Source organism: Scyliorhinus canicula, chromosome 5, assembly GCF_902713615.1.
Source record: "Scyliorhinus canicula chromosome 5, sScyCan1.1, whole genome shotgun sequence".
Classification (NCBI taxonomy): domain Eukaryota; kingdom Metazoa; phylum Chordata; class Chondrichthyes; order Carcharhiniformes; family Scyliorhinidae; genus Scyliorhinus; species Scyliorhinus canicula.
In genome coordinates, this window is record NC_052150.1 from 51,949,197 (window position 1) to 51,970,358 (window position 21,162).

General features: G+C 43.4%; 1 long non-coding RNA gene across 1 annotated transcript in view; it reads left to right on the forward strand.

Annotated features, from left to right (window-relative positions):
- Nucleotides 1–21,162, forward strand: part of LOC119965978 — a 29,059-nt gene that overhangs the window by 2,747 nt on the left and 5,150 nt on the right. The window contains exon 2 of the long non-coding RNA XR_005460650.1: nucleotides 15,556–15,631. This is a non-coding gene — a long non-coding RNA (uncharacterized LOC119965978). The remainder of the gene's footprint in view (nucleotides 1–15,555; nucleotides 15,632–21,162) is intronic.

A 21,162-nucleotide genomic window follows, 5' to 3' on the forward strand; every position in this document is an offset into this window, starting at 1 on the left:
CAAAATTATCGTCCCAAAGAAGATGGGAAAAGAGATACTGAGGCACATCCATACAAGCATCAAGAAATGATAGTCTCATCTGAGGAAGGCAAGAGAAGTACTCTCCTGGCCAAAGAAGAGCAAAGAGATTAAGGACTACATCAGCCAGTGTAGTGTTTGTAATGTACATCAAGCGAAGAAAGTTAATGATCCGCCTACGACCTGTGATGTCCCAGACAGACCGTGGATGAAGCCAGAAATAGATCCCTTCACTCTCTTTGGAACAGAATATCTTGTCACCGCCAACTACTATTTAGACTACTGGGAGTTAGACACAATGACTATCAGTGAGATTGTAGAATGTCTGAAATGCACTTCAGTTGCTTTGTCAGTCCTGACATTGTGATGAGTGACAATGGCCCTCAGTTCACCAGTGAAGAATTCAGACTCTTCATGAATGATTGAGGAAATTTGGCAGAGCACATAATCTCTGCACTATCTTTAGGGGCAGCAGGGTAGCATGGTGGTTAGCGTAAATGCTTCACAGCTCCAGGGTCCCAGGTTCGATTCCCGGCTGGGTCACTGTCTGTGTGGAGTCTGCACGTCCTCCCCCTGTGTGCGTGGGTTTCCTCCGGGTGCTCCGGTTTCCTCCCACAGTCCAAAGATGTGCGGGTTAGGTGGATTGGCCATGCTAAATTGCCCGTAGTGTCCTAATAAAAGTAAGGTTAAGGGGGGGGGGGGGTTGTTGGGTTACGAGTATAGGGTGGATACGTGAGTTTGAGTAGGGTGATCATGGCTCGGCACAACATTGAGGGCCGAAGGGCCTGTTCTGTGCTGTACTGTTCTATGTTCTATACTCCACAAACAAATGAACAGGCTGCCATCCAATATTTAAATGGGGCCTCACGGTAGCATGGTGGTTAGCATCAATGCTTCACAGCTCCAGGGTCCCAGGTTCGATTCCCGGCTGGGTCACTGTCTGTGTGGAGTCTGCACGTCCTCCCCGTGTGTGCGTGGGTTTCCTCCGGGTGCTCCGGTTTCCTCCCACAGTCCAAAGATGTGCGGGTTAGGTGATTGGCCATGCTAAATTGCCCGTAGTGTAAGGTTAATGGGGGGGATTGTTGGGTTACGGGTATGTGGGTTTAAGTAGGGTGATCATTGCTCGGCACAACATCGAGGGCCGAAGGGCCTGTTCTGTGCTGTACTGTTCTATGTTCTATGTTCTATCCCAGGCAAAAGGAAAGGTTGAGGCAGTAGTGAAAATTGCTAAAGGATCATCAAGAAATCGAGTAGATCCTGCACAGATGTGTACAAGGTGATCTTAGAGGGAAGAAACACATCTGATGATGACCTGGTAAGTAGTTGAGTTCAACAACTAATGCCACTCTGCATCCAACCTACTCTTTAATTACCTACAAAACCACTGGAGCAAAGTCACCCCAGGAACCAGCAGACACCAGATGAGCAGTTAGTAGTAACCCTCATGGAAATCATAAGACGACTTGAATGCTTTAAAGATAATAGGCGGGATTTACCGCATAATTCGCTGCATGATTCGTGGAGGCGGGAGGGGTCCACCATTGAACCTTCTAATGCCGCCTTTGTCAACGGAATTTCCTGTCAAATATATCCCGCACCACCAGGGAACCTGCAGGGGGGGATGCGCTGTTAGCGGGACCAGATTGGCTTGAAATTTATGCCTATGTGTGGAATGCATGTGTAGAGACAGACCGAAGTAGTACAAAAAGGTTTCTGTTTATGGGTGATAACGTTGTCTAAATGCAGTATTGTATGTGGGACACTTACAACTGCAAATTATAGTGCATGCAATGTGTTTATTTACTTTTAATGAAAAAGAGGAATGCTTGGAGAAATAACTTTGTGCCTATCTGCCTGTTGTGTACTGTGCCTTGCCATAATCATGTGACCTCTGAATCATGTGACCTCTGATGTCATTCCTTTGTGAGTAAAGGATTGAGGCTGAACCCATTTTGCCCATCACGTGGAATAACGCCTTCCCTTCTGAACCATTTAACCCATCACATGGAACAACACCCTCCCACCTGAACTATTTTACCCATCTACTATGGGCCAGGGCTTAGAAACTCCAAGGTATATTATAAAGTCCATCTGACCGACAACCTTTATTTTGAATTTGGCTAGGATGAGCACAGGAGCCTTCCCTTCAGTGTGATTCATCAGTCTTCCCAGACACTTGAATCAAAACAAGCTTTATTCTAAGATCGTAGTTAACATATATATAAACACACAGCAAGAACTTTTATCAATTACAAACATAAAGACACCACACAGCTACAGTACACTATGTCTAATACTTAATGAATTCCTCCTTAGCTGTTCCAATTCAAAAACAAAATCCAATAAACCAAAACCCCCTTTTTTTTAAGGCCGTGGCCCAGAATCTGCATTCTCACTTGAATGAGACTGGCTTTCCCAGAATATATTTTTAAAGTTACCAAAACAGGTATCCACAACCTTTTTACTTCTGGAACAAGTAATGTTCCTGTCAGGTAATTTTACCTGTCACATGAAACAACGGCCTCCTTAGTGAACCATTTTATCCGTCACATGGAACAATGCCCTCCCTTCTTAACCCTTTTCTAACCAAATTTGACTGATTGCATCTTCACATTTTTTTCCCTCTTGGGGAATAGTGGGAAAATGTTGGATTAAGAGAGTGATGATCAACCTGTTGAACCAGGTTAAGTCTAAAACATATATAGCTTTTAAAACCTGAAACAAAGAAAATGTGCAGGATGGTGTGTAAGTCCCTTCCAAGCCGGAAGTCTTGAATTGCCCAGAGCAATGCAAAGTGGTAGGGACCCAGTGTAATTGGTCTCCACATTCTTTGGGTATAAAGGTGAGGATAATTTCTCACAAGTTACACTAATCTGTAACAAGGCAAGCAAGAGGATCTGGCATACCGAGCACAATTTCTTCTTCATAAATGAGTTCACAGTAAAAATGTTTGATGCAGAAAATGGTTTAAACATGACAAGAAAAGTGGAACTTCCAAAGAAAAGTTATCAATCCTATTTGCACACTAAGTATTTGTGTAAAATGAGTCCAATGTGACATTGACCTGAACTGAGTCAAGCTTTTATTTTTCAATTTCATTTCTGCAAGTAGTTTTTAAATCAGGTGATGCTCCTCAAATGAATAAACCATAAAGCAGGTGCAGCTCAGCAATGACTGAAACAATTTTCATTTGTTTTTTCTGAGAAAATAAATGTGAATCTCAGGCTAAAATTCAAACAGATGGCCGGTGACATTTTGAAAGCTCTTTAGCTAACGCAAAGGGTTGGAGGAATGAGATATTGCTGTGAGATTTGGCAGATTGCTATAGAATAACATTGGACTCTGTGACATTATAGAAATATTCAGTATACAAAGAGTTAATGTCATGTTAGAATTATCCACTAGATGGAGCTAGATGCAGTACTATGTAAAGCACTGACTCTCAGGCTTCTGGGAGAGGCAGTAGAGTGCATAGGAGAGATCTAGAAAGGATAGAGTACAGTTAGAGTTAGAGTTAGTAGAGTGCAGATTACTGTAATTATTGATTACTATAGAAGTAAGTGGTCGAGCTTAATTCAAGTAGTGTAAATAAAAGTTAGCTTCATTAATTAACTTAGTTTCTGTGGTCTTTGTGAAGACTACGACATCCATCCTGATAACAAAATTACAAAGAACACCACAGACTCTTCTCATGAAGATGTGGATTCATGTTGGAGTACGTGGCTCATGTGACTATTATTCCCCCGTGAACTTTTTTTTTATTTTTTTATTTTTTTATTTTTTTAAAATAAATTTAGAGTACCCAATTAATTTTTTTTTCCAATTAAGGGGCAATTTAGCATGTTCAATCCACCTAGCCTGCACATCTTTGGGTTGTGGGGGCGAAACCCACGCAAGCACAGGGAGAATGTGCAAACTCCACACGGACAGTGACCCAGAGCCGGGATCGAACCTGGGACCTCGGCGCCGTGAGGCAGCAGGGCTAATCCCCCGTGAACTTTGATTGTGGGGATACATTGTGGGTCAGGCATGACCCTGTCTTCGCCTGATGCCCTCATGCTGTGGCCCAGCTAGTAACTCGACTCTAAGTTGGATGGATGTGGGTTTAAGTTACACTCCAGGGACCAAAGTACAAAATCTAGGTTTACACCCCAGTGAAGGTAGTGAGGGATTGCTGACTGTCAGTAGTGCCATTTTTAAAATGTAACATTACATTGAGCTCCCATTTGTCCTCGCAGATGAATGTAAAAATAGTGCAGGTATGTTTACTCTAATAACAGGTCAATAGTAATCCCTCAACCACTCACTTAAACAGATTATCTGCTCATTATCTTATTGCTGTTTATGAACTTTGCTGAGTGCAGTTGGGCTGCAATGTCCCCCTGCATTACAATAATAACGTCATTTCAAAAGTACTTAATTGGCTGTAAGGTGCTTTGGGACATCTTGAAGTTGTGGAAGCCACTATATTGTGGTGATCGTAGATTGACTAGATACAATACAACTGAGCAAACACTAGAGGGAGAGCTATAAATACACCAGGACAGGATGTACAATTTTCTTTAACGATGTACAGAAAATATGTAAAGAGAAAAAGGGGGATGTGGTGATCACAAGTTAACTAGATGCAATACAACTGAGCAAACACTAGAGGGAGCACGGGAGAGCCATATAAATAGACCGGGACAGGAAGTGAGGACACACTTCACGGAAGGCAGAACTTGTAGCAGGGCACAGACACACAAGCAGGCAGGCAGGCAGGCAGGCAGCCAGCACTTGAGGTAGCCGTATGTTAAGCTTTGAAGAGAGAACAAATTCACAATAAAGCATCTTCTCCACATTTGAGACTACGAGTTTTATTAAGACACGAGGAACAACACATGGTACCAGCAGTGGCTTCAGACGCTAACTACAGGACAACTCAGCTGCAGACACAGAAAGAACAAAATGGCATGGAAATCTCCTACTGGACATTCGACTTGGGAAGACATCGCTGATGGGAGGATGTGCCTTGGATACCCACTTCAGCTGGACATGACTGGAAATGTAAGAAATGTCTGGAAAATATTTAAACAATGGTTCGATTTAGGTATCATAGCAAATGATGCAGCAGCAGCCTCAGACGAAATTAAAATAGCAATGCTCATCGAAGGACATGAAGCTAGGAAAGTTTATAATGGATTTAAATACTCAAAAGGTGAAGACAGAAACAGCTTACAAACGATACTAAACAAATTCGAAGAGTACTGTAAGGAATTTGAACAGCAAGGCATGCTCAGAGGCCAAACTGCAGAGAGGCTGAGTGATGCAAAACTTAAAAAATCACGAAAAGAACAAGAAATCGCGAATGAAAAGTACAGATCAAAAAGAAGAAATAACATGAATTTTTCACAAAGCCAAAACGCTGAAATCCAGTCCAGATCGGAAAGAAAAGGTAACTTACAACTTTTAGAAAAAAAAAGCTGAAATCATCCGTGATAAAATGGCGTCGGAGCACATTTTGCAGTCTCGGGCAAGCAAAGAACTACAAATTGCGTCTGCGCATGCGCCGGAACCGGAAGCCGCGCATGCGCAGTTAAAAAAAGGTCGCGGATCGTTATGCGCATGCGCATGCGCAAGCCGCGCATGCGCACTGGACACAAAACCGCACAGTGAAGGAGGAAGGCCGATTTGCACATGCGCAATTCATTCCTACGCGTGACGTCATGACGTCTGAGCATCTCGACCATGCCTACTTAAAAGGGCAATGCCCGAAAATTGAAAACAAGACACTTAAAGTGGTAAAACCAAATTTTCTTGCCTCAGAACACAGAAAAACGCCTGAACTTAAACCAACAGTAAAAAACAACTTGCACAACGCCCTGAAAAAAGCAGTTTGCACCACCCAAAGTGAAGAGAACAAAAAGAATTCCGAAACAACAAAAGATGATTTGTTTTTCGAAGATTACTACTCAGACATGGCTGAGTCAGTCGGATATGCTTATCACAGCATCAGCGACACGGTCGCAAAGTACAACACGAATCAACTCGTGGTAGATGAATCCAACCAAGATGATTTGGTTTTCGAAGAATACTACTCAGACATGGCTGAGTTAGTCGGATATGCTAATCACAGCATCAGCGACACAGTCGCAAAGTTCAACACGAATCAACTCGTGGTAGAAGAATCCAACCAAGATGATTTGGTTTTCAAAGAATACTACTCAGAGATGGCTGAGTTATTTGGATATGCTGATCACAGCATCAGTGACACCGTTGCAAAGCTCAACACGAATCTACTCGTGGTAGATGAATCCAACACCATGATGCCATGGCAGCTCGTCGATACATTGGATGACAGCAATACCCAAGACGAAGACGACGCCACACAGAGAGCACAGAAAGACTCCACAGAGCGAGCGATGACAGGCTCCACAGTGCGAGTGATGAAAGACTCCACAGAGCGAGCGATGACAGGCTCCACAGTGCGAGTGATGAAAGACTCCAAAAGGGATGCAAGCAAACACTCCCTGGCGAACACCATGCATGAACAAGACCATGAAGGTAAACCCGCTGTATCTGAGCAACCACAAGCAGACTATGAAAGTCTACCAAGCTCACATGAACAAGAAGAAGACAACGTACATCTAACCACTGACACCATGCATGAACAAGACCATGAAGGTCAACCCGCCGTATCTGAGCAACCACAAGCAGACTATGAAAGTCTACCAAGCTCACATGAACAAGGAGAAGACAATGTACCTCTACCCACTGCATGCGAAAACAGTGACAAGGTGATCACACTCGACGTGCAGGATCACAGCGAGACTGACAGTTCTCAGCTTGTCTGTACAGAAGCACAGAGTCGGGCCACCCAACAGTTCAGAGAGACAACGCCAACAGAAACCATGCAGATTTTGACTCCAGAAGAGGAGCACCTGGAGTCCAGAGAGACCACGCCAACAGAAACCATGCAGATTTTGACTCCAGAAGAGGAGCACCAAGAGTCCAGTGAGACAACATCAACAGAAATCATGAAGATTTTAACTCCAGAAGAGGAGCACCAAGAGTCCAGAGAGACCACGTCAAGTGAAATCATGCAGATTTGGACTCCAGAAGAGGAGCGCCAAGAGTCCAGAGACACCACGTCAACTGAAATCATGCAGATTTTGACTCCAGAAGAGGAGCGCCAAGAGTCCACAGACACCACGTCAATTGTAATCATGAAGTTTTTGACTCCAGACGAGGAGCGCCAAGAATCCAGAGAGACCGTGTCAAATGAAATCGAGAAGAAGTTGACTCCAGAAGAGGAGCACCAAGAAAGCAAAGATGAGGAATCAAATCCTCCACAAATGATTAATGTCACCAGCACCGATGCAACATCAGATCATTCTCACCATTCTCGAGATGAAATGTTCAATGACTCAAATTATCCACACGGGACACTCATAGAGCATAACAAGCAAAAACAAAAGCCAAAAGAAGCACAGCAGAAACGAGAACAACAACAGCAAGAACAAAAGCAACATGAAGCGCGACAAGAAGAACAACAAAACCAACAAGAAGCATAACAAAGATAGCGACGACAAAAACAGCACCAAGAACGGCAACGAAAACAACAAAGTCAGGAACAAAGATAGCGACAACGACAAAGACAGAAACGACAAGAACGGCAACGAAAACAACAAAGTCAGGTACAAAGATAGCGACAACACCAAAGAGAGAAACGACAAAAACAGCAACAAGAAAGGCAACGAAAACAACAAAGACAGGAACGACAGAAACAACAGCAATGAAACAACGACTTGTACACAATGGTACTACTCGGCACATGAAGGACAATGCCACAGCACACTGCAAAACAATGACAAGACTACAAACATGCCATGGGATGACAACGAATCGCACAAACTCACATCTGCTCTAGAACAAGCAAGCACACCAGCTTTCAAGGCAGATGAGATAATACATCGATACCACAAGCACAGAAAAAAGTCCATGTCCGTCAATATCAGTGGTTCGACCATGCAAACACCTCGGGATGACGCATTGGTTACTTAAAATAACAAGGAACACCAACAACATTCACAACGGAGTTGCAATATCAATATCACCACGTCATCAACAACAAAAAAGAAAAAAAGCTCTGAACAAATTCATCAAGTTTGGACTCATAAATGTTTTATTAAGATTGGACACATAAATACATTGGCTTTGTAAAATATGCAATAGCACCATCACTTGTATAGATACGCATATCATAAGTAACTGTTTTGTACAATTTTCTTTAACGATGTACAGAAAATATGTAAAGAGAAAAAGGGGGATGTGGTGATCGTAGATTGACTAGATACAATACAACTGAGCAAACACTAGAGGTAGAGCTATAAATACACCGGGACAGGATGTACAATTTTCTTTAACGATGTACAGAAAATATGTAAAGAGAAAAAGGGGGATGTGGTGATCACAAGTTAACTAGATGCAATACAACTGAGCAAACACTAGAGGGAGCACGGGAGAGCCATATAAATAGACCGGGACAGGAAGTGAGGACACACTTCACGGAAGGCAGAACTTGTAGCAGGACACAGACGCACAAGCAGGCAGGCAGGCAGGCAGGCAGCCAGCACTTGAGGTAGCCGTATGTTAAGCTCTGAAGAGAGAACAAATTCACAATAAAGCATCTTCTCCACATTTGAGACTACAAATTTTATTAAGACACGAGGAACAACACATATATAAATACAAGTCTTTATTTTGTTCCATTGGATAATGATCAAGGGTGGTAGCTCTGACTGATTATCCTTATCTAACCCAGGGTAGTGAGCCTATTACGCTGCATGTTAATTATCACACAAACTGGTGTCAGTTACTTTGGCAGAGACCAGGAGGTGAAGTTGGTATCTTCTGGCCTGTGTGACTCATTTTCAGGCTGCTTTTGCTAACTCAACTATTAAGGGACTCCTAATTATTACATAACAAATAAAACATTTAGGGCTAAAAATTGGATAGTGTTCATAATCCAGTTGAAGGGTTACGCTGCTCATGCTGGCTCCGGTGGAGGGGGGCAACATACAAAGTTGGTGTTGCGGCCTCGTATATCATGCCGCTTGCTGCTGGTTGCCATTGCCCTGCTGTTGACTGGCTTTGCGCTCAGCAGGGGGCTGAACAGTGTTGTGCTGAGATCAAGTGGTGCAGCCACTTGCCAGGTGTGGCTCAGTTGATCGCTCGCTTGCCTCACAAGTTTCTGGGTTCAAAGCCCATCCTAGAGACTGAGCATAAAAATTAAAGCTGACACTCCAGTGTAGTACTGCGCTGTTGGAGGTGCCATCTTGCAACTGAGATGTTAAACTGCAGTCCATCAACCTGCTTGGGTGAATGTAAAAGATCCCATGATACACTTCTGAAGAAGTGCATGGCATTATCTCTGGTGCTCTCATACTATCTACCCCTCAATGAATGTCTCTAAAATAAATTATGTGGTCATTATCACATTACTGTGGTGAGAGATTGCTATGTGCATATTAGGTGCTGAGTTTCCCACATTATCTCAGTGACTATACTTCAAAATTGCTTAATTGACAGCTGTAAAGGTTACAAGACATCCTGCTGCTGCTGTTGTTGCTGCTTGGAGATACTCCTACCAGGAGACCTGCTGTCATGGTTACACTCATCTATTTTGTGCCATACTCACACATCCTCTGTTATCTAGTCTGCAACCACTCTGTGACATCTGTCATCCAATATATAGGGGAGGCGGTGGCGTAGTGGTATTGTCACTGGACTAATAAACCAGAAACTCAGTGTAATGCTCTGGGAACTGGGTTCGAATTTAATACAAATCAGGAATTAAAAGTCTAATGATGACAATCATTGCTGATTGTCGTAAAACCCCATCTGGTTCACTAATGTCCTTTAGGGAAGGAAATCTGCCATCCTTGCCTGGTCTGGCCAGCATGTGACTCCAGACCCACAGCAATGTGGTTGACTCAGTGGGGGTGGCATGGTAGCACAGCACCAGGATCCCAGGTTTGATTCCTGGCTTGCGTCACTGTCTGTGCAGAGCCTGCATGTTCTCCCTGTGTCTGCGTGGGTTTGCTCTGGTTTTCTCCCACAAGTCCCAAAAGATGTGCTTGTTAGGCGAATTGGACATTCTGAATTCTTCCTCTGTTTACCCGAACAGGTATGTGGTGACTAAGGGATTTTCACAGTAACTTTATTGCTGTGTAAGCTTTTTTTTTTTCTTTTTTGAGTTACAAAGCAAGAGCTCAGAGTGTGGACAGAAGCAAACCAGCTCCTTGCCTACTCCAAAAACCAATTCAAATTGAATCCAATTCATGGTCACCACAAGAGAGACATACCAGATCCAGGCATTACACCTGACTTCACGCTCATCTTAGCTAAAAGGCTGAGAAGCATACTTGCAGTGGCGGACTGGCCAGGGTGTCAGCTTGCCCTATGGCAAGTGGGGCCCTGATGAAGTGGGCCCCCTATATCAAATAAAAATGCAATAAAGAAACAAACACAGACAACTGTTTTAGTAATAAAAAGGAATAAGAAAAAAAAGAGGACAGGACACAAATAAGCAGTGCATGAAAAGGAACGAAGCAGGGGAGGTAGTGGAAGGATGTGGAATAGTGGGCCCGGGTCGGGCATAATTAAGGAAATTCCATGTTTTCAGCAAGAGTGTGTGAATTTAAAGATAAAGTTACAATTCGTGATTTGTGATGGTCGGCAACTTCAAAGGATATCAAGCAGTAGTCTTGGTTCAGCCGGTACATCGATCCGGGGCCCGGAGAGCCAAGAAGGGGCCCGTGAATCTCTGAAAGGCCCTTAAAAACTATAATTAATTAGATAAATAAATCTCCAACTTCTTTCCTGAGATTTGTATTCTAACTTAATAAAATATAATTGTTTTTAAAAAGAGCAATACCAAATAAAAATGCAATAAAGAAACAAACAAATAATCACTCAGTGTATGAAGGAACGAAGCAGTGTTAAACGGATGTGAAAAGGAGTGGAGGGGGGGGGGGGGGGCTGGTTCACTCGGGTCGGACATAGTTGGAAATCCACGTTTTCAGCAAGAGTGTGTGAATTTAAAGATAAAGTTACAGTTTGTGATTTGAGATGGTCGGCAACTTGAAAGGATATCAAGCCGTACATAGGGTCGTGAGGTCACCGAAAAGGAGAAGCGGTACCTTTGACCGTGAATCATGAGGTCAAAGATATTGAAGTGATAAGCCATGATCGGTAAACTCAAAGGGTTGCGACTTGTAACACTACACTGGTATCAAACTGGACATGTTAACTTTGGTCGTGGGACCATTCTTAATGTCTTGCTATAGTCGGACCAAACTTCTAAGTTTCAACAGTTGTCTCAGTTGCTTGCTGGTGTGAACACTGGACAGTGGATTGTCTCCTCTTCTGAAGCTGCATAGGCCACAGTAGTATTGACTAATGAACATAGCCTATTGAAGTGTAAGTATGTTATTTTTTATTTTTTTATCAAGTAGGGGTTTATCTGGCGTTCCTTCAAGTTATTCTTGCAATCATCAATATTCATTTTTCCCAATGTGGGCTATTATTAATTAAGTTTTTATTTCAGGAGTATTACCCCTACCAGCATGGAAAAGAAAAAGCATAAATCTGGGTCACTAAAATGCAAAGAACAAAAAGAAGCAGAAAGGAAGGAATCAGCCAAGCGATGCAGGCCTATTACAGAGTTTATAATACCACAAGCACAATCCACATCAATATCCAGTTCTGCAACAAATAATCAAGAAGCAAGAAACAATGCTCATGGTGATGATGCAATGACATGCGAGTAACAAGAACAGAGAAGAGCTAATTTGAATGTAGAGACAAATACAAGAGCATCCATTACTAATCAATCCAGGCCCAATATTTCTTCTGGCTTCCTTGTTCCGGTATCTGTCTTGCCTGTAGTTGGAACATTTGAACACATAGCTTCACTAGTGACAGGGAATCAGATATTCCTTCAAGCATAAATGACTTGGTTTCTGAAGCACATCCTGTAAATGAAGCTATGCAAGAAAATGAAAGATCAATTACTGGAATCTTCCAATATCCATCACGAGCAAAGCTAAAACAGTTTTTTTGCTGAACATCCACTTCAGCCACTTGATGATCTGCCATTTGATGCTCGTTTGTATGAGAGGAAAATTATGAATGACTCAGTCCCAAGAAAATGGCTAACATATAACAAAGAAAATAGATGCTTATATTGTTCATACTGCTTAGCCTTTGAGTTTCCCAACACTTGTAATCCATCACCCTTTGTACGTGGCTTTAGTGACTACAGGCGTATTAGCCAGAGCTTGACTTTACATGAATCGACAACACATGTCAGAAATGCTCAGCAATATATCAGTGTGGTTAATGATGGCACCTTAGATAAATTTTTTGCAGCATCACTAATTAAAAGGAAAGAAGAAGTATTGAAGCAGAGAAGTATTGTCATGAGGATTATAGACATCATAAAGATGTTAGGCAAGCAAGCACTTCCTATTCGAGGTCACAGCAATGAATCGGCCTACACTCTAAATAATGAGGTTCTGAATCATGCCAATGTGTTAGCTACAGTGCAGTTGATGGCAAAATATGACCACATGATGGCAGCTCACGTTTCTGCAGTGCGAAACAAGTCTAAACAAAGAATCAAACGATTAGAGCAACAAGGAAAGGCTCAAAGTAAAGGCCGTGGTGGACTTGTTACATACCTGAGTAAAACAACTATAAACATGTTAATCAAAATTATGAAGAATATGATACAAGAAAGAATTAGTCATGAAGTTTCTCAAGCAAAATATTATTCTATTCAGGTTGATTCAACACAAGATAATTCATCCATCGATCAGTTTAGCATTATTATTCGGTATGTGCTTAAAGGTATTATCTGTGAGCGACTACTTTCAGTTGTGCCAAGTAATGATGGTACAGGACATGGACTTTTTGATCTATTGATTGAAACATTACAGCATCTTAAAATTGACCCCCAAAAATGTTTATCTGATAGCCCAGATGGCGCTGCAAGCTACCATGGCCAGTGTAATGGTTTACAAAGTAAAATTGCTGATGTGGCTGATCAACATGTTCATATATGGTGCTATGCCCATGTCTTGAATTTGGTGATGACTGAAACAACAAAATGTTGTGTGCCTGCAGTTTCTTTTTTCAATTTGCTCCAGAATATAGCAACCTTTGTGAAAGCACCATACAAGAGAATGGCTGTATGGATAGAAGTTGTTGGAAAACATCTAGGACAAGAAAAAATGAAATGATTAAAGCTAATTGGTGAGACCAGATGGTCAGGAAAATCCAATGCAGCAACAACTATATTTGGACGTTTTGATGATGCCGCTGCCAGTACTTTCGTAAATCTATTGACATGCTTATCAATGATACAAGAATCAGAAACGTTTGATGCAAAAACAAAACATGAAGCAAATGTTTTACTTCAAAGTCTTCTAAAGTTTGAAACCATATTGACAGCATTTACTTACTTGTATATATTTGAAACTACAACCCCGTTATCAAGTTATCTACAGACAAGTGGTTTAGATATGTTTACTGCATGGAGTTTGGTAGATTCAGCTACAACAAAGTTGAAGGAACAGACAAGAACATTTGATAACGTTCACAGCAAGGCTTTGGAATTTGTAAATAAATGTAATGACAGGATTTCACAGATGAATATGGATGAAAATCAAACATTGGAAATTGATGCGTTGGAAACAGTATTGCCAGTTAAGAGGCAGAGGAAGAAGAAAAGAATGGCAGATGAGCTATTGATGATGAAAGAAATTCCTCAGATTCTCTAGTTGATTTTCGAGTAAATGTGTTTAACCTAATAATGGATCACATTGTCCAGTCACTAGAATCACAGTTGTATAAAGGTTTGTCCTGCTTGGACCCAGCAAAGTTTAAAACTATTGCAGAGAAGGGCCTTGGAGATGAAGCATTGGAAGGTATTATTAAGCTGCTTCCACAAATCAGCAAAGATCAAGTAATATTGGAATTGTTTTCTTTTGCTTCAAACTTTGATGTATTAAAGCTATTGCTTAATGATGGTGAGAATATGGATTCCAGTTGCAACAATTGTAAAATTTGCAGCACTTGCCCATCGTGTGTACTAAAAATTCTGGCATCCAACAGACTTCATGACAAGGCATATGATAACCTTTATGAACTTTATAAAGTCATCTGCACACTATCAGTTACTCATGTCCCATGTGAGAGGACATTTTCAAAGCTAAAGATCTTAAAGACAAGGTTAAGAAATTTGCTGTCTGAGGAGAATTTGGAATCATACATGTTGCTATCCACTGAAAAGGAATTGTTAGATGAATTGGATGCAGAAGCAATTATTGGCAGATTCGCACAATCATCTAGCGAACACAAACGATTGCTCTTAATATAGTGGACTGCATGCAATGCTCTATTGTGCTTTTGAACTATCTGTTAATGTGTAAATTGTGCAGTAAACTATTTAAAAATATCAACCAATTACTTAAAATTAAAAAAATAAATAAAAAATTCAATTATAACATTCTGTATTTACATTTGGTATCTACTGCCAGTAATACGTACAGTACATGTACACTGTAATTACTAAGAAATACACATTTTTTTCCACAAAAATTTTAATTGTACCCTTTTTTCCATATGTATTTTTTGAAAATGTTATATATTCGTTATGAAAATTAAATGATAGCATTGTAGTTGTGGGTGGGCCCCCTTTGTCTCCTGGCAACCAATATTTTTAGACCCAGTCCGCCACTGCATACTTGTGACAATAATAATAAAGATGAAGACCCTCAAGGGCAATTAGGGATGGGCAATAAATGCTGGCCCAGTCTGCGAAAAAACAACCAAACCTGTCTTCATGCTGCCCTTCGTTCTGCCCTCTAGAACCTCTGTAGCATTTCAGCTTTGATCAAATGGCCAAAATACTGTCATTTTCTTTTCTGGGTGTCACTTGTTAGAGTTCTTTTCATTTAGACTATTTGAAGCACCTCTTTGTGTGTCTTACAGCCTGTCCATGGACCTGTTAGCAAAGGTCTTAGCATCCACATTTCAAAGCTCTTGATTTCTTCCACTGATCTCTATTTATTGTCCAAGCTAAGAGCTGTTTCCTTGTTACAAGCTTGAGTTTTCTTGTTAACACGTCCTTCAATTTCACAAAATTACCTCTGGCTGCCTGTATCCTTCTGACTTCGGCATCGCATCCGCTATATTCTGTGATCATTTTTTCTAAATAGACAAACTTACCTACTTGTTCCAGTGTGACACCATCCATTTCAATCCTCACTCGGGTTTCTTCCAATATATTCCTTCTAACCACCATTGTTTTTGTCTTTTTGGTGTTCATACACAATCCATATTACAAACTTTTTACTTGACCTATGATATTTTGCAGGACGTCCTCTGCTTCAATAAGTAGCACTGTGTTGTCAATGTACCACTGACTTGTGTTCTTGCCTCTGATTTGACCCCCGGAAGTAATTATTTGAATATTTGTTCTGTATACAGATTGAATAATCTTGGGGACAGTACACAGATTTGTCATACTCCTCATACGCAAGACATCCAGTGGTCTTATTTAAATGTAAGTCTTTCTTTTTTTAAGTCAGGCTTTCCCTTTGAAAGGGACCCTGCACTGAATGGTAACAGTCTGCTGATGAATACTGTTGCTGCAGTTCTAAGCAAGGTCAATGGAACACCAAGGCAGAGAGTCACTGATGTGGTGTTGGAGGTTTCAGTATTGGATGTGGAGAGGAGAGAAGTCATAGTTTCATTGGGTGGTTGTGGGGAATGGGTGGTGGACAGGACACAGAAGGATAACCCTCAAAAGGAATCAAAGCAGTTTGGCTCCAGTGGCACCCAGGAACTTGGAAGCGGTACCACAAGATGTCTAACAACTTCATGAGGATGGTCAAGCTCAATGAAAGCTCCGACCCATGACATCTCCCACCCATCATGCTGCCAGATTCTGATGCTGCTCAATGCGCACTGCCCCTGGTGCTCAGGTTTCACGTCTAAAATCCAAAGGTATTCACCCTCGCACATCCGCCAATGCCATCAGTCTCACACCTACCTCTCAATGTCACCACAAACCACAAGCTATTCAGTTATGGAAGGCAACCTAACACAGTGTGACTCCAGTCCCCAGATGTATAAAGCACTGAGGGCAGGACTTAGGAAAGTATTGAAGATCAAAGGGACCTTGGAGTGCATATCCACAGATCCTTGAAGGTAGAAGAGCAGATAGATAAGGTGGTTAGGAAGGTATATGGGATATTTGCCTTTATTAGCCGAGACCTAGATTACAAGAGCAGGGACTTGTTAAGCCACAATTGGAATACTGTGTGCAGTTCTGATCACCTCATTATAGAAAGGATGTGATTTCACTGGAGAGGGTACAGAGGAGATTTGCCAGAATGCTGCCTGGGCTGGAAGATCTGAGCTACGAGGAAAAATTAGATAGGCTGGGGGTATTTTCCTTGGAGCAGCAAAGGTTGAGGGGGGATTGGATAGAGGTGTATAAGATTATGAGAAGCATATATAAGGTGGATAGGAACGCACTTTTTCAGTTAGTAGAGAGGTCAATTAACAGAGTTAAGTGCTGCTAGCTTCTAGCTGACCACTTCAAAGTCACTCAACTGTGAAGGGAGGTGATTGGAAAGCACTTAATTCTGTTTGAAGTGGTCCAGGAGATGTCAATCAAAGCTTGATGTTTATAAACGTTGTGGTTAGACCACTTCAAAGTTACTCAACTGTGAAGGAAGATGGGTGGAACAATGATGACAGCCGGGGGTCTGTGGAAGCTGTCAATCACTGCCTAGTAAAATTAATATCAAAGAGAAATTAATGAATGGCTTGCAGATTAAAGATCTGAGGGAGTTTAAACCCAGCCGACTGGTTTTCCCTTTCCAGGAATTGACAAGTGCTGCTTCCTGTGCCTGAGCCAGCAGGTGTATTGCCCAAGTTGAGTGACAGGGGTACATCTCCTCGGGTCTCTGTGGGGGTCTCTTCATTTAGGAGCCTCTGTGGCAGGTCTCTTTATTTAGGGGGTCCCTGTGGGGAGTCTCTTTATTTAAGAAATCTCTGCAATGGCGGGGGGTGGGGGGTGGGGGTCAGGTTGGGCCACCCCCATACTGAGGAGGGAAGGAGGGACCCACAGATTCTGGAGATGGGGGGATGCTTCACTGCCCCAAATTACTTCTTAGGGGGTCCTCGAGACTTCCCCACCTCTTAAGGGCAGGGCACCCCTGGGTCCGATCATTGGCACAGGCAACCTGGAACTGAGCACCTTGGCACTGCCAGCCCTGGATGTACCAGGGTACTACCCTGCCTAGAGCATGACCACCTGTGGCCTCCAATGACCTGCCCAGGTGCCATTATGCCTGGTCCATGTTTGTTTGAACCAGTGCTAAATGGTGCCATGGCAAGGTCTCTCAGGTCCTTTGTTCCCGGGCCTCGGGAGAGTCGAGCACGACATGTTTAAATGAGCTTAATGGTGCACTAAAATATGTTAATCTGGTGAGGCGTTTCGAGCGTTTCAAATCTTGCAAGAGGCCTCTCGCATATTTAACGATTTTGTTATGTCACTGAGTCGGGCGTGACGGGGCCATTCGATCGTGTCCATTGTCTGAAACTGAACACAAATAGTCTGCTGGAAAGCAGGAAGCACTAGCTTGCATCTGTGAACGCTTGTATCTCTATGGTAGAAAGTTCATTCTCCATACTGATCAACAAGAACTGGTGGCATCACCTCTACACATCTGCAGATGGTCAAAACATCTTCATCAATACAACTTTGAGGTTGCATATCTCATAGGTTCATGCAACTGAGCCTGCTTAGTCTACTACTATAGCATTAAACAATAGCAAAGAGGCTTACAACGTTCATGACTTCATGATCTTGGTGATTTCAAATGCAACCATGAATCTTGTTATGTGAAAGGAGTTGCAGGCGGAATTAGCAACCGGCAGGGCACTGCGGAGAGTAAGCCAATGTCTAAAACCAAATGGCTTCGCAAAATAGAGGAAGTAAATATTTTTTGAGAAGTACAGGCAACTCTTAGCATTCAACTTTTTTTCCTTGTTGTCCATAATCTTCAAAGTAAATGGCTGAAAGTCGCCACAAAAAATTCCGTAACCATAGTCATTGGCATTTTAGATAAATTGTTTACGAAATGGGTTTTCCGGAGACTATCGATAGAGACAAGAGACCGCAGTTTGCTTCCAGGAGTTTAATAAAGCTCGACCAGTGTCAGGATTGGCAGCCCAAGGTTGTGCCTCTCCGTGTCCTACCTGCTATCTCCTTCATCAGCCACGGCACCTGTTTCCCAATTTTTAAAAGCACAAGTGAACCTCGCCAATGGGAATTCCTCCCAGTGGAGTCAGAGAATTGCAGAGGCCTTGGAGAACAGCGGGTCAGGCCTGCTAATGATATACAAATGGCGTTTACTGTACGCGCAGAGTGGAAAGCATTGACGTCGCTGTCGACGCATCGGAGAATTGCCATTTGGCGTGAACCCAGAGCCTGCCATGATTACGGCGTCAGAACTGATTCTCCGCCCAATCACCTTTCCTGATTTCAGAGTCGGCTAATGGACAATCCTGCCTATGGTTCTTGGGGCTAAAGGGATCAGTACACTCCATTTGCATATCATTAGCAGGCCTGACCCGGCATTCTCCGAGGCCTCCGCAATTCTCTGACTCTACTGGGAGGAATTCCTGATGGCGAGGTTCACTCGTGCTAAAGGGATCAGGGGATATGGGGGGGGAAGGCAGGATCAGGATTTTGAACTTGATGATCAGCCATGATCACAATGAATGGCGGAGCAGACTCAAAGGGCTGAATGGCCTCCTAATGCTTCTAATTACTATGTATGTTTCTATGTAATTCAAGGGCAGTTGTCAGGGAGAGACCAAGAAGTCTACTCCACGATGACTCCTGATTTGTCCATGAATTATGAGTAGACCACGGCAGCTATCATAATTGCTTGAGAGTTAGTCCCAGAGGCTTATCGCCAGCAATTCCGGAATTCCCGTAAGAAGCCCACCAAACCTACATTGAGTTTGAACAGGTGAAGCAAATCACATTCAACCGATGGATAAGTCCCTAAGAATCCCTCGCACGTATCAAGGGCTGCACGAGTTGGTTTTGTTGCAAGAATTCAGAAATTGCCTTCCAACAACCTGTGAATACATTTGGAGTGCAGAGTATCCTCACAGTTCAAGCTGCAGCAGCCTCAGCAGACAGCTATGATCGCACCCAGGCACACCATTTCCAAATCACCACAACTGGAAGGATATGCAGGGAAATCTAGATAGGAAAGACCCTCAATCCAGAAATGAAAACACAACAGAGGCTTCGAAAAGATCTCCCGCCTGAAAAGAGACTGATGTGTTGTAATGATCCGAGGCATAGGGGTCACTCAATCCTTTATATTGGATGGAAACTTAAACCAACCCCATGAGTTCTCCCTGAAGGCCAAAGCACTGATCAGTGGAGTTGGCGGAGGGCCCGGAGAGAGGGCAGTCATCGAGGTGGAGGTCGGCACCAGAGAGCCAAGTGAGCCGCTGTTGAGTTGCGGCATCCCTATGGCACACGTGGCACAGCACCCACACCGCTCCCTTATGATCCCCACACCACCGCCTCATCCCCCCGACCTCCCCCTCACCACCCTAACACTACCTCCTCACTACACCCTCACCACCCCCTCACACCCCTTTATCACCCCTCATCATCCCATACCAGCCCCTCACCACCCCACATCCCTCGCACCATGCATTATGTCTTGTGTCTTGCCAGATCACCTGGCGACGAGGCAGGCCCTTCTTGTGTCCCCTGACCCCAACCCCAAGTGGATTCCAGCAAGGAGTTGGCAAAGGACAGCAATGCGAGCCCCCAAACACCAACCTGAGATACCCCAGAGCAGCAGTCCGGGGACAACACTGACTTCCCATCACAGCTTTCACTAACACCCTCCACCATCCCAGAGACGCTCACCTCGGTTGGGCATGTTAGTGCAGAGGCCACTGGGACACTATCTGGTGCATACCGCACACATGCAGCAGTACATTAAGTGGAGGCAGGAACACCCGAGGGGGCGGAAGGTTGGAGGGCAGCCCGACCCCAGGGACTTGTCCAGATAGGCCTCAGGCTTCTGGAAAGGACGGTCCTAGCGATAATGGAGATGCAGACACAGAGCCAGGAACTACATGAGGGGGTGTCTGACACCCAGTACTGGGGGAGTCAACCCAACCCCAAGGCCCATCCCCTGGTCGTCCCCCACTAGTGTCCCCCCCTTAGCAGCCATGGTGCCTGTTCCTGATTTTTAAAACCACAAATGAACCTCGCCGTCGGTAATTCCTCTTGGCGGAGGTGGAGCATCGCGGGAGCTCCAGAGAATATTGGGTTGGGCCTGTTAATGATATGCCAACGGCATTTGCTATATGTGCAGAGTAGAATGCATTCACGCCGCTGTCAAGGCACCGGAGCATGGCATTCCGTCGGGCACCCGGCGTGGCCACGATTTTCGGCTCACGCGCGATCCTCCGCCCAATCGCATTTAGTAATCCCAGCATTGCTGGATGGAGAATCCTGACCCTGTTATCGATGCATGAAAGGCTCCTTTCAGAAGGCCATCTTCCTACCATCTGGGCCCAGAAATGCTGGCCCAAGTTCATGCCAACCTAAATCATGTGGTGATTTAGACAGACACTGGAACAGACACTGGAACATACCAGTTATACTAACACCCAAACCGGATTCAGAACTGGAATCCTCTAAAGAGGCCAAAATCCCTTTAAAATCCAAGTTGTCCATAAAGGGAAATGCAATTTGAAGGAATGCAAAAATCCAAATCAAATGGAGACTGTCAATTTCCAGCTGAGCACTTCAAAATCACTCTAGCAGGGGGGGCATGGCGCGTGGATCAGTCAAGCGTGAGGAGGGAGGAGTGATTGGAATGCTGTTAACTCTCTTTGAAGTGGTTGATGTTCACAAAGATTGTGGTCAGAGTTCTTCAGAGTTACTCAACCATGAAAAAGATGAATGAAGTAAGGCTCACAGCTGTGTTTGTGGAAGCTGTTAACCACAACCCATTAAGAGAAATGAATGAATGG